The 13370-nt window shown below is 44.0% G+C and overlaps 1 protein-coding gene across 4 annotated transcripts in view; it reads right to left on the reverse strand.

The window, feature by feature from the left end:
- The window catches only part of FRMD4A (FERM domain containing 4A), a 688034-nt gene that overhangs the window by 31633 nt on the left and 643031 nt on the right, over nt 1–13370 (reverse strand). The window lies entirely within an intron of this gene.

The raw sequence follows: 13370 nt of genomic DNA on the forward strand, positions 1-13370 counted from the left end.
ATTATCTTAAGAAATGTCACCTACCTGTTTTAATTTTACTAGCAAATTCTAACAGACTTTACACAAGAAAGGGGGAAAGAAAAGCTCACGCCAGCAATTTTAATACGTATTGAGTTATTTATCTTTGTTTTTTTTGAGACAGTCTCACTCTGTCGCCCAGCCTGGAGTACAATGGCATGATCTCGGCTCACTGCAACCTCTGCCTCCCAGGTTCAAGTGATTCTTGTGCCTCAGCCTCCTGAGTAGCTGGGGTTACAGGCGCCCACCACCACACCTGGCTAAATTTGTACTTTTAGTAGAGATGGGGTTTCGCCACGTTGGCCAGGCTGGTCTCAAACTCCTGACCTCAAGTGATCTTGCCCGCCTCAGCCTCCCAAAGTGCTGGGATTCCAGGCGTGAGCCACCATTCCAGGCCCTAAAATGTATTTAAAATGTTATTTTGTTCACTTAAAAGTACTTATTATTTTTGCTTAGTGCAAAGATAGTGCATGTTTATCATAAAAACCCTGAAAAGGTAGACAGGTATAAAAAATAGTCCATTAACTGATCACCCAGAAATAACCATTGCTATGCATTTTCTTTTGGTCTTTTTTCCTAAGCACATATATTTAAAAAATAAAATTAGAATGTTATTGTATTTTTTAACTTCATGTTTTATATCATGAGCAAATTCCCTCCTAATAAAAGTTATACATATTTTAACATGCTTTTCCTGGGTAAAACATCATGATTCAAATAGCAGAGTGCTAGATAGGAAACCTTTGTGAGAGGCAAACTTCAAACCAAACAAAAGGAAAATAAGCTGAAATGCCATCTGGAGGAATTGAGGTTAGACCAAAGGAGTAATTTCTGGGCTGCCAGTGTTTGGATTCTGAAATAAGTTTCCTGCAGTGAAGCTATTGTACTTTTTCTACCTTGATGGGTTAGAAAAGGAACACTGACTCTCTACAAAGGGAAAAGCTGATTATAACTTTTCTTTGCAAGCCCATCGTGAGCAGAAGTGTTAGAAATGGACAGGTGTTAGTGGGTGTGCATTCAAGGGGCTCACACCATGCCATTGACAACTGCATTAAAGAACTTCAAATACCTAGGGAGATTAATCTAATTAAAGATGAGCAAGATCTCTACCGTGAAAACTGTCCCACTCTGCTGAGAAAAATTAAAGACCTAAAGAGAGAGAGAGATACACTGTGGTCAAGGATTAGAAGCTTGATGTTGTAAAGATGTCCATTCTCCATGAATCAATGCAATCCCAGTAAAACCTTGGCAGGACTTTTGGTAGGAAGGAGAAAAAATTGTATTTCCATAGGAAACAATGGATTTTTTGGACAATTTTAGTAAACGGACGAGAGAATAATCCAATCAGAATTCCCAGAATCCACAGTTCTGTTTCTTCCAATGGTAGAAAAGGCATTGCAGCATCAGAAGGCTAGAAAGAACTTCTGTCCCGTGGCATCAAACAGCTCTGCTTCACTTAAATTGTCCCCATAAATATACTATTCTTCTCTTTTATTTAATGTCTCTGAGCAGAAACCCTCTATTCCATCAATTCCCATACATACAGGCTCTTACAACACTAATCATCAAGAACTCTCAATGTCTAAGAACATTTTAACTCTGACATGAGTTTTCTTCTTTCCCTCACCTACTCAGTTGGAGCTTGAAATAGAGAATGTATCTGTCACCACAGAAACATACTATCTTTATGCCTCCAAAGCAGCTAACAAATATTAGCTTGAATGAACAACCAACTAAATGTTCACAGTCATATACTTGGATGCTATCATTAACTTGTTATCTTCTCTTCGTAACAAAAATCTAATACCTGTAAATTGTTCCATTATGGAACCTACCTTCCAAGCTTTGAATTATATTTGTTTCCTGGAATTTGACATACTTCAGTTGCAGGTCTCCAAATGCAACTGGACACAAGAAAGCTTCATCCGTGACCTCATGGTTCTCATATACTAAATCCATATAGTGTCATATTCACACAGCACATGGCTGGACATTATTGCAGGTTCCCGTCTTTGAAATGGTTCAGGTTTGCTCCCTCCATAAGCCAATCACCCTATGCTTACCAGTTCTAAATTATCTCCAGTTTATGTCCCTCCAAGGTTACATGGCTAAATCATTGTGACTCTTAATCTGGTTCTCTTAGTAATAGTCACCAATCACATTTGAAGACTCAGGAACATTTACTGAAGTACTCCCTGTTTCATCATTGAAAGAATTAGTAAGAATGTAAAACAATACTGGAAGGAAGTCAGATTTTAGATTTAAAAAACAGGCCTAGAGAAACTTGGGTCCAAGAAGATTAAAGGATTTCTAGCTCAAGTGAAAAATTCATTGTTTTCCCTTTCACCTCTTCCTAACCTCTCAATAGGAAATAATGATTTATTAAGTCCAATCTAAGAATTAACTGTGTTCAGGAATGACACAAATCACAATATGAAACTCAAGGGAGGTAAAGCACAGTTTTTGGATGATCATATTGCTAGTTATGGGATTAGTTAAGATTTGGCCCTGAGTTCCAGGGCTCATTAATGCTACCCAAATTATTGTCATTTACAATAATTAGCCTAGATACCAAGCCCACAGAAAACAGGCAAGAAAGTCTTGGCAAACTAGACGGCTCGAGAGCCCCTCTCTGTATCTGCTAATGCTGGTTGGCTCTGCTAATGCTGGTTGGCACCACTAATGCTGCTTGGCTCTGTTTCATGCCATTAGCCTGGGAGTTACTTCAGGGTGAAGATGGTGTCTGGGTACCAAGTTAAATCCCTGCAAAGTCACTGAGCCAGCCTGCCCTGGACATGCAGATTTCCACTGTAGTGGTAACTGGATAGTGGATAGAGGGTAAAACAGATACGGGTTTGATAAAATCAGAACCACTCACTGGATGTGTGGCGTTGGGTAAGTTACCTGCCCTCCTTAATTCATAAAGGCTGAATGAGAAAACACATCTCCAGCACTTTGCACTGGGCCTGAAATAGGTCAACCCTCAAACTAGGGCAGGTTGAACATGAGTGTGTGTGCACACGCACACACACACACACACACACATCCTAGTAGAGTTAGAAAGAGAAATCATTGCAACTGCCTCTTCACTGTTGCTCAATGAAGTATCGGTCAAAGAAAAGAGCTTCGTACTCAATTCAGTGTGACACTTGAGGTCCAAAGCTCACCTTTAGAAAGGAGCAATACAGAACTAGGCAGTGTTGTCTTTAAAAAAATTTTTTTAATTGACACATAATATGGGGTGCACAGTGATGTTTTGGTACATATAATATATGGTAATCAGATCAGGATAATTAGCATATCCATCATCCAAACATTGATCATTTCTTTGGGTTGGAAATACTCAATATCCTCCCTCTAGCTATTTGAAGCTATACAGTACCCTACTGTTAACTATTAACATCCTACAGTGCTATAGGACACTCGAACACATTCTCCCTACCTCACTGTAATTTCTGTCCTACAACCAATCTCCCCCATCTCCTACTCTCTCTACCCTTCCCAGCCTCTAGAAACTTCTGTTCTACTTTATACTTTTATGAGATCCACTTTTTAAAAATACACCGTGTTATGGCCGGGCACAGTGGCTCACGCTTGTAATCCCAGCACTTTGGGAGGCTGAGGTAGGTAGATCACGAGGTCAGGAGATCGAGACCAGTTTGATCAAGATGGTGAAACCCCATCTCTACTAAAAATACAAAAAAAAAAAAATTAGTTGGGCATGGTGGTGGGCACCTGTAATCCCAGCCAGCTGGGAGGCTGAAGCAGGGAATTGCTTGAACTCGGGAGGTGGAGGTTGCAGTGAGCCGAGATTAGTCCACTGCACCACAGCCTGGGCGACAGAGCGAGACAGATTGTCTCAAAAAAAAAAAAAAAAAAAAAAAAAAAAAAAAAAAAAAAAAAAAACACCACACACAGTGTTCACAAATGATGTTTCCTGAGTCCCCTGGTTTGCAGTTATGTCTTTGGGGCAGCTATGGATGGAGGTGGGGTCAAGGAGGTTCCGTGGCTATTCTTATCCTATTCCACTCCTCATTCCTCAAAACAGAGCAGCTCCCTGGGAACCTTCTGCATGTATTCAGGTTGCCGTATTGTAACGAAAAGAGGTTCCCACTGCCTTTTTTGTCTTTAAAGGAAATCCACTGTTCTGGGGCAAGGGCTCGGAGCTCTCACGGCTACTCTACCTCAGAGCTTGTGTGATCTGAGCCTGTGGGCTGCTACCTGCAACTAAGCAAACGTGGCCACCAAGGCGAGAGGTGGCCGAGTGCCCAGTGACATGGACACACCAGGAACATTCCACAGAAGCAGCTCAAAGGGCGTCAGGAGAGGGAGCCCAAAATGCCCTCTGATATTGATCTGCTTTCCCACCTCCTCCACAAATGCCCACTAGGCATCCCCTGACCCAGCAGGTTGGTTTTAAAAGGGAAGAAGGAAAGAAGCTACAAGACAGGGAGAAATCAGGAGGTGGAGGTTCACTCTCGCTGCCTGCCTTGATGCCCTCAAGTGACAGAATGACTCCAGGAAGAAACTGAGGCAGGGCAGAGCCTCAGGGCTCAGGGAAATGGGACTGTCGAAAACTAAAAGCTGGGCACAGTGGTTCACACCTGTAATCCCAGCACTTTGGGAGGCCAAGGAGGGAGCATCCCTTGAAGCCAGGAGTATGAGACCAGCCTGGGCAACATGGTGAGACTCCGTCTCTACAAAAACAAAACCAAGCTGAAAGTTCTAATTTCAAATCAGCACCTAGGCTTATGCTGATTTATCCATTTCCAGTTATTTGAACATGTATATGCTTTTGCAAGTGCAAACCTCTTTGAGGTTGTGTTTAGCCTCTTGGAAATTAAAAAAAAGGGCCGGGCGCGGTGGCTCACGCCTGTAATCTCAGCACTTTGGGAGGCCGAGGCGGGCGGATCACGAGGTCAGAGTTTAAGAGCAGCCTGGCCAACATGGCGAAACCCTGTCTCTACTAAAAATACAAAAATTTGCCGGGCATTGTGGCACGCGCCTGTAATCCCAGCTACTTGGGGGGCTTAGACAGGAAAATCGCTTGAACCTGGGAGGCAGAGGTCGTGGTGAGCTGAGACGGTGCCACTGCACTCCAGCCTGGGTGGCAGAGTGAGACTCCATTAAAAAAAAAAAAATTAAAAAAGAGGATATAGACTGGGCGCAGTGGCTCATACCTGTAATCCCAGCACTTTGGGAGGCTGAGGTGGGAGGACTGCTTGAGGCTAGGAGTTCAAGACCAGCCTGGCCATAGTGAGACCCCTTGTCTATTAAAAAAAAAATTAAATGATCTAAATCTGCTATCATGGAGAGGGTGGTGACTGGTGGGAAAGACAGTGGATTTTCATCACATATCTGCCATTAAATGGTGTAAGGCCTTGAGTTACTAACCTCACGGCGCCGTCTATAAAATGACCAACTGACCCATCTCTAAGATTCTTCAAACTGAATTCACTATTACTCAATAAATAACTTACTCGGATAGTTCCCTCTTGCCGCTGGCAGTCATTTTTGCAATTTTTACAACAGGAATCATACACAGCACAATCTTCCCTCCCCTTTTTCTCTACCTTCCTAACTTCCAGCCTTCTGCCAACGCTGCTCTCATTTCAGTTACTGCTACAGCCTCTCCTGGGCTGGAAGGGTGTGTCTCATCATTAACCAGTGCCTAAAGGATTTACTGCTTCATCTTATCAACAGACCGAAGCAAATATTTGTAAACTCAAATGCTAAACAGAGTTTAATCTGAGCTGTCCCTGGGATTAATGAAGTAGAAGATGGATGGAACCTCTTTATTCTAGGTAGAAGGGTGAGATTTCAAAGGTTATTGATTGAGAAAACAGTAGCTAAGTGCTACCTGGAAAGGGTTGTCCAAGCATAATGAGTTGGTGATAGTACAAGCATCAAAACCTAAGAGAAGGAAGCAGGGCAGGGGCTCTTTGGATCACCCAGGCTGGAGTGCAGTGGCATGATCTCAGCTCACTGCAACCTCAGCCTCCTGGGTTCAAGTGATTCTCCTGCCTCAGCCTCCTGAGTAGCTGGGATTACAGCACGCCACCATACCCGACTAATACAAGCCTCTGGAGTCCCTTCCATGTGCACGGTGGTGTGGGAGAGACATGAACAGCAGACATGCGTCCAGTGCTCAGACCTGGCCCCTGGGAGGCAGAAGAAAGCAGGCCACAAGAATAGGCCGGGCATGGTGGCTTGCACCTCTAATGCCAGCACTTTGGGAGGCCCTGGCGGGAGGATTGCTTAATGCCAGGAGTTTGAGACTATCCTGGGCAATACAGCAAGACCCCATCTGTAAAAAAATAAAAAATAAAAAAATTGTCTGGGTGTGGTGGCGAACGCCTGTAGTCCCAGCTGCCCAAAAGGCTGAGGAAGGAAGATCCCTTGAATCCGGGAGTTTGAGAGTACACTGAGTTAGGATCACACCACTGCGCTGCAGCCTGGGTGACAGAGTGAGATCCTGTCTCTAAATAGACAAAAAAAGAACGAGACAGGTAGTAGTTGCCGTAGAAGGTGGAAGGTGGAACCCACAGTCGGGAGCTAACTGGGTAATTAACCTGAATTGTAGCTGGTCACATCTGGTTTTTTTTTTCTTTTTGAGACGGAGTCTCACTCTGTCGCCCAGGCTGGAGTGCAGTGGTGTGATCTCAGTTCACTGCAACCTCTGCCTCCTGGGTTCAAGTGATTCTCCTGCCTCAGCCTCCCGAGTAGCTGGGATTATAGCGCGCCACCAGGCCCGACTAATTTTTCTGTTTTTAGTAGAGTCGGGGTTTCACCATGTTAGCCAGGCTGGTCTCCAACTGCTGACCTCAAGTGATCTGCCCGCCTTGCCTCCCAAAGTGCTGGGATTACAGGCGTGAGCCACTGCACCCAGCTGGGTGACTTTTTTTTACTGCCTCTCTGAGAAGGTTAAGCCTGCCTCTGAATTATTGTCAGGAAAACAGAGTCATCAGGTCAGTTCTCCAGCAAAAAATCTTTCCTCCCAGTTATCGGGAGGAAATGATCTACTTGAATGATACTAAAGATAGAATCTGTTGTTTTTGGTGACCTTATGATCACATTTCAATCCTAATCCCAAGGATTTTCAATGAACTAGTTCACTAATAATCTGACCAATGAGGAAGACAAAAAGGGCTGACCCTAAAAAGACAATTCCCATCCAAGCAGAGACAGAGATGGAGTTACTCGTGCCAAGTCAGAAAGTCATGTTCGGGGGCATTTGGAAATCTTTGGAGTGAGCTTCCCGATGCTATGGACATTGTTTGAGACCCTGGAGACACTGCCTGTGTCACTGTGGGTTTCCCAGCTTCCAGCCGGGGAACTCCAGACTCCAGCCGGGGACAGCTGGGTGTGGAGGAACGGATGTGGAGGGAACGCCAGCAGCACAAACAGCAGCTCTCCTCCCGGCCGGCAGACACACAGAAGGACGGCCTCATTCAGCCGCGAGCCAGAAATGCTCCAATTGTTCAGAAGACCCTGGGCGACTCATCACCGGATATGAGCGCACATTCCGCCCGGAGGACGTTGTCAGGAGCCACGCGTGGCTCATGTTTTTGACACAGAGGGGATATTGATGACCAGCCACTGATTTCAGAAGACAGAGAAGGGGTGCTTTCGTCTCTGGAAGGAGGGGAAACTTCGAAGCAAACAGTGCCCCAAAGAAGAAAGGAATCTGTTGTTCTAGAACTAAAGAAGGGAAATGACAATCCGTCTCTTTAGACCTTAGAGAAAAAAAAAAAAAAATGAAGGCGGCATATTCCCAGCAGATTAGTAAAAGCTGTAAGGAAAAGTTTTGGCAGACACCCCAGGAATAAATACGAGGAAGAGGTTAGAATTCTTCTTTATGATAAAAAGATATTTATTTCCTTGACAAATCCTCAGTGATGAATTCCTTACATAAAAGCCATCCCAGGAGACCATGGGAAATAATGCCACATCGCAGACTGCAGGATAAACGTGTCATCTCTGGGGACCGTTATAGAGAATTAAATGTGATTTTTAACATGAAAAAAATGCATGCTTGGAGAACTTTTCATCAGGCTTAGAAATTTTAGAAATAAAAGTTCATTTCAGAGAGCACTGAAATTGAAGCTCTTTGAAAAGCAAGCACCTTTTGATGGTGGCTGGGAGTCTCTGGAAGAGCTTTCCTTTCTGGCTAGATTCCATGGCTCACTGGCACTTGGTGAAGAGTGCAAATAGAATTTAAGAGAGAGAGAGGAGAGAGGGAAAAAAAACAACTGAACATTCATTAAAAAAAAATAGCAGCATCCAGTTGAAACTATGGTCTGTAAATCCTACAGTTTCCATTTCTTAGGCTGTGAAATGAGGGAGCTGACCTATCTTCTGGCTCCAAGCTTGTTAGGCTATTGCAATACCAACGTTTGCAGGTTAACTGTGAATTTCAGTCATCCTCGTTCTGTGCTCGCAGCAAAGGAGTACTGCAACAGAGGGCTGGCCCTAAATGGGAACAGAGAAATGCTCGTGGGAAGTGACAGTGATATCTCTTTTTCAGTATTTAAAATTTCATCACAGTCCTACCCAGTCAGGAGGCTGAGGCAGGAGGATTGCTTAAGCCCAGGAGTTTGAGGCTGGAGTGAGCTAGCATTGCGCCACTGCACTGAGGGTGACAGAGCGAGACCCTGTCTCAAAAAAAAAAAATAATCATTGGAAAGTCATTCATTTAGGTTCTACATTGTCATTCGGTCCTGGTTCTCTTTAGTGGGCAAATATTCCTTTATTAGTAACACCTGAGGGCATAAATATAGCTGTGTAGATGACTTTGTTTTTATTTCCCCCAAAATAAGAGCAGAAAGGGATAACGATTCTGTCTCCCTCTCAATTTTGACTCAGGCCAGTCCTGCTCAAACACGTCCAGAACCATCCATTCCCCAGAAAGAGATTTCGCAGCTCTCCCTGGGCACACGGTCCAGCATAAACAAACCCTGGCACAATCCGACTTTGGCTGCGCCCTGCGGCAGAGCAGAGGCTATGACCAAAATTAAGGCCCCTGGAATCTTGTCTGTTGTTAGACCTAAAAGGAGAGGCCACAGGCCATGGGTAATGGAGAACTTTAAAAGGCCAAGAACAGAGATATAGGGAGGAGAAGGAGGAAGGACAAAAGAGAAGGTAGGAAGACAAAACCGAAAAACGTCTTGTGATTTATATCAGCGCAAGGCAGTGAATTTTGAGCTGAACACAGCCGCCATCATGACGCTGACAGAGCCTATCAGCTCCCCTCTCTGTTTGGAGAGATGTCAGATAGCTGGCACTCTCATTGTTACATTAGTTATTAATAAACTCCTTAACAATGGGAGGAAGTGCTAGCATTCAGAGAATGGGAGTGTGTCAACAGCTGAGGACTGAATGTGGACGGATCCCAGGCAATGCCAGGCCCATGTTTAGCACAACCTGTTTTCTCCCAGAACGGAAAGTGTCAGAACCAGGGTACAATGACAGACTGCAAGTTTTGTTTCATTGCTTGTTTTTTAAACCCAAGATCCATCACCAGATTCTTCGCAATCTTGCTGATCACACTGCAGATGACTCAATGGCCATCTCAGTAATCACACAGCCAAATTTCTATTTGAAAACACAACATATGCCTTAGTTTTGTAGAGAATGGGTAGTTTATGGCCCTAGACTTCTAGTCAAGAAGCCAAGAGCAGCCTCATCATCCCATTTAAGAAATGCTGCAGTCCCATTTCTTCGTTCGGATGGTTAATGCAACAAGCCACACGTCCCTGTAGCACACCTAAGTGGGTTTGTACTATTTTCTTCAAAAAGTCTGAGAACAAAAACTAACTCTCCTAACTCCCATTGAAATCGGAACTGTTCTCTGATGGCTGGGCCAGGCACGGTGGCTCAAGCCTGTAATCCCAGCATGTTGGGAGGCCGAGGCAGGCAGCTCACTTGAGCTCAAGAGTTCGAGACCATCCTGGCCAATATCACGAAACCCCATCTCTACTAAAAATACAAAAATTAGCCAAATGTGGTGGTGTGCACCTGTAGTCCCAGCTGCTCAGGAGGCCGAGGCAGGAGAATCGCAGAGAACCCGGGAGGAAGAGGTTGCAGTGAGCCGAGATCACGCCACTGCACTCCAGCCTGGGTGACAGAGCAAGACTCTGTCTCAAAAAATAAAATGAATAAATGAATGAGCTGTTCTCTGATGGCAAATCCCCCAAACAACACTTAGAACAAATCTCAGGCTCTTTCTCACTTTCAGACAGGCTATGAAGGGGCCGTGTCTTCACCTACAATGATACACCCAGTTATTGCTGCTTTGTTGTTATTCCCTTTTTTCTCCCCTCCCATATTTTCTGGAATTCCAAGTAATAAGAGATGGGAAGGAAGGAATAAACGCATTCAAGTTCCTTCAACATGGATTTGGATTCTTTTTTTAAAAAACCCTGAATATGCTTAACCAGACGGTTTGAATTCATAGTTGTCCTCTCAAACTGTACCTGAACCTTCTGGAAATGTGTTACCTGAAGACCCAGGAGCGAAAGCAACAGAGAGACGCAGCTACGAATGTGGAAGCAATCACCGGGCTATCACAGGGCAGAGTGAATCCAATGCACCCTGCCTGCTCCCCGTCCAGCGGTCAGTAACAGAGGCACTGAGCCCCTGCACAAATGGATTCAGGACGCGGGTTCCACGACCTTCCTCCCATCTGAATACCACGCAGTGCTGCATGGGGAAGTGAGAATCTCATTCCTTTTCTTCCAACACAGGCTTATAGCTCTGATTCAGATGGTTTACCACCTCTAAGGGCCTCCACTTAAATACAGGTCTACAGGGTCTCACAGGGGACAGCTCTGAATCTACTGCGGGATTCAGGGTCCTGGTCTCAGGCCTTAATCAATCACTTTAACTATATTGAAATCACCTGCCATTGAGTCATCTGCTGTGTGATCAGCAGGACTACCAAGAATCTGATGATGGATCTTAGGTTTAAAAACTAAAAATGAAGCAAAATCTACAGTCAACTATGCTGACTTTTTTATTCGAAATGCTAATCCGTGGCTCAGGGCATTGGTAGGTATGGATATTGACTTCTTTTTTATTTATTTACTTATTTTTGAGACAGAGTCTCGCTCTGTCTCCCAGGCTGGAATGCAGTGGTGTAATTTCAGCTCACTGTAACCTGTGCCTCCTAGGCTCAAGCAACTCTCCTGCCTCAGTCTCCCAAGTACCTGGGATTACGGGTGTGTAATTACATGCCCGGCTAATTTTTGTATTTTTGGTAGAGACGGGATTTCGTCATGTTGTCCAGGCTAGTCTCAAACTCCTGCCCGCCTTGGCCTCCCAAAGTGCTGGGATTACAGGCCTGGGCCATTGCACCTGGCCTGGCTTCTTTAATAGGTATCAATGACATTCTTCATTTCTTTAGCATCTGAGGCCTCAGATGCCAAATACTAGACTTCAGTAATTTTAAAGGTAATTATGTACCTTAAATAGGCAAACCACCTTCAAAGTTACTAATAGTTTAGAAACATTTTATGTCTTTTTTTTTCCCATCAATAAGCAGTACACAAACTCTTTGCAGAGCGGGGGGCTATAGCTTTGTAAAATGCTGTGTATAGTACCTGGCAGAGTTAGGAGCTAGTAGAAATGTTTATACCACAGAAATCTTACAGTATTGTGACATGGCTCAGACACACCATGATTTGGGTATAGATGAGGGTCGGAGAATGAAAGATGATGAGGATGGATACTACTGCAGGAGGAGACTGATGTGACACAAACTTCAAAGGTCTCATACCAGTGGGACAAAGGCTTACAATAGAATTTGGGAAAAAAAACTGGAGGCAGATCCTATGGGAGGTATCAGCAAGGCCCGAGGTATCAGCAAGGCCCAAGGTACCAACACTCTAGGAACACAGAGGATTTTTTTTTTTTTTTTAGAGACAGGGTCTCACTCTGTCACCTACACTCTAGAAACATAGAAGGGTTTTTTTTTTTTTAGAGACAGGGTCTCACTCTGTCACCTACACTCTAGAAATACAGGTTTTTTGTTTTTTTTTTTTTTTTTTTAGAGACAGGGTCTCACTCTGTCACCTACACTCTAGAAACATAGAAGGTTTTTTTTTTTTTTTAGAGACAGGGTCTCACTCTGTCACCTACACTCTAGAAACATAGAAGGTTTTTTTTTTTTTTAGAGACAGGGTCTCACTCTGTCACCTACACTCTAGAAACATAGAAGGTTTTTTTTTTTTTTAGAGACAGGGTCTCACTCTGTCACCTACACTCTAGAAACATAGAAGGTTTTTTTTTTTTTTTAGAGACAGGGTCTCACTCTGTCACCTACACTCTAGAAACATAGGTTTTTTTTTTTTAGAGACAGGGTCTCACTCTGTCACCTACACTCTAGAAACATAGGTTTTTTTTTTTTTTTAGAGACAGGGTCTCACTCTGTCACCTACACTCTAGAAACAGAAGGTTTTTTTTTTTTTTGAGACAGGGTCTCACTCTGTCACCTACACTCTAGAAACATAGAAGGTTTTTTTTTTTTTTTTTTTTTAGAGACAGGGTCTCACTCTGTCACCTAGGCTGTAGTATAGTGATAACATCATAGCTCACTACACCCTTGAACTCCTGGGCTCGCGTGATCCTCCAGCCTCAGCCTCCCAAGTAGTGGGAAATACAAGCATGTACCACCATGTCCAGCTATATTAAAAAGAAGATTTTTTTGGTACAGATGGGGTCTTGCCATGTTGCCAAGGCTGGTCTAGAACTCCTGACTTCAGATGATACCTGCCTCCCCCGCCCCCTACCCCTACCCTCCCAAATAGGTGTGAGCCACTGTGCTGGGCTGAATATTCCTAAAGCACAGCACATGCAGGAATCTTATTAGTATCCTTCACAATTTAATTTCAATAACTGTGCATCAAACACCTATTGGCTGTTGGGTACTGGGCAAGTGTTAGAAAATTCTGAAATGGTGACTAGTTTCCCAAAATGCTTTTAAGGAACAATTATTAGACACTATCTAACAAGGAGGTGAAAGAGAGAAAACAGTTGACCAAACTGGACACTGGGTTATATGTATCACCTTTTCTGAATGAACATCAGAAAATAAAATCCAGCAAGTGTAATAAGAATGTTAATAATCAGAGCTGTCCTGGAATTGCAAGCAGCGGGGCTTGTCCCCTTTGTGGGAACACATTCTAGGCAAGAGGGCAGAAAGGCAGGAAGAAAGGGGTAGAGATGAGCCAGCCGCCTAGATCTTCAGGCCAAGGCTAGATTTCCCCATTGCAAGGGATATGGAATCAGCCCCTTCCAGATGGCGCTGCCAATGCTTTCATCAGGGGAAAGCTTTATCCTCCTCGGGCAAGGAA

Source organism: Nomascus leucogenys, chromosome 9 (assembly GCF_006542625.1).
Source record: "Nomascus leucogenys isolate Asia chromosome 9, Asia_NLE_v1, whole genome shotgun sequence".
Classification (NCBI taxonomy): domain Eukaryota; kingdom Metazoa; phylum Chordata; class Mammalia; order Primates; family Hylobatidae; genus Nomascus; species Nomascus leucogenys.